Raw genomic sequence first — 1,146 nt, 5'->3', positions numbered from 1 at the left:
TTTTGAATTTTGTTCCACATTGTTCTCCCTGTCTATCCAGGATCTCCTACAAAGATCCTCTTCCAAGTGGTTGACAGTAATAACCAAGCACCATCTATTTCTTCCGGTCTCATAGTTGTATAGGCTGCACATCAGATGGTGTACCAGTCGTTAGGACTAATTGATCAAATCTATTCTTTAGATGGTCTCCAAATGCAGGAGGGATATAATCAAGGTCATATTTTGGCTCTTGTGGACTTCTTTTAATTGTCTTAACATCAACTTGAACTTGCATATGAGCAATTGATGGTCTATTCCACCATCAGCTCCTGGTCTTGTTTTGGCTGAAGATATTGAGCTTCTCCATTGCCTCTTTCCACAGATGTAGTCGATTTGATTCCTGTCTGCTCCATCTAGTGAAGGCCATGTGTAGAGATGCCGTTTATGTTGTTGAAAATGTATTTGCAATGAATAAGTCGTTGGTCTTGCAAAATTCTATCATGTGATCTTCAGTGTTATTTCTATCACCAAGGCCATATTTTCCAACTACCAGTGATTCTCCTTTGTTTCCAACTTTTGCATTCCAGTCACCAGTAATAAACAACACATCTTGTTAACAGGTTCAGTTAATTTCAGACTGCAGAAAGTGATCAAAATGCCCAATTTCCTCATCTTTGGCATTTGTGGTTGGCGTGTAAATTTGGATAATAACAGTATGAACTGGTCTTCCTTGTAGGCATATGGATATTATCCTATCACTGGCAGCACTGTACTTCAGAATAGATCTTGAAACATTCTTTGTGACAATGAATGCCATGACATTCCTCTTAAATTTGTCATTCCCAGCATAGTAGCTTATATATTTTTCCGACACAAAATGGCCAAAACAGTCCATTTCAGCTCAATAATGACTAGGATATCGATCTTTATGCATTTCATTTCATTTTTGACAACTTCCAATTTTCATAGATTTATACTTTGTACATTCCATGTTCTGATTATTAATGGGTATTTACAGCTGTACAGGAGCTCTGGTAGCATAGTGGCTAAGACACTTGCCTGCTAACCTGACGTCTGGTGGTTCAAACCCACCAGCCACTCCTCAGAAGGAAGGTTGGGCAATCCTACTTCTGTAGTGATACTGCCTCGGAAACCCAAGGAGGGGTT

Source organism: Orycteropus afer, unplaced genomic scaffold, assembly GCF_000298275.1.
Source record: "Orycteropus afer afer isolate SDZICR_OR568_19922 unplaced genomic scaffold, OryAfe1.0 scaffold00104, whole genome shotgun sequence".
Lineage (NCBI taxonomy): Eukaryota > Metazoa > Chordata > Mammalia > Tubulidentata > Orycteropodidae > Orycteropus > Orycteropus afer.
This window is presented reverse-complemented; position numbering follows the sequence as displayed.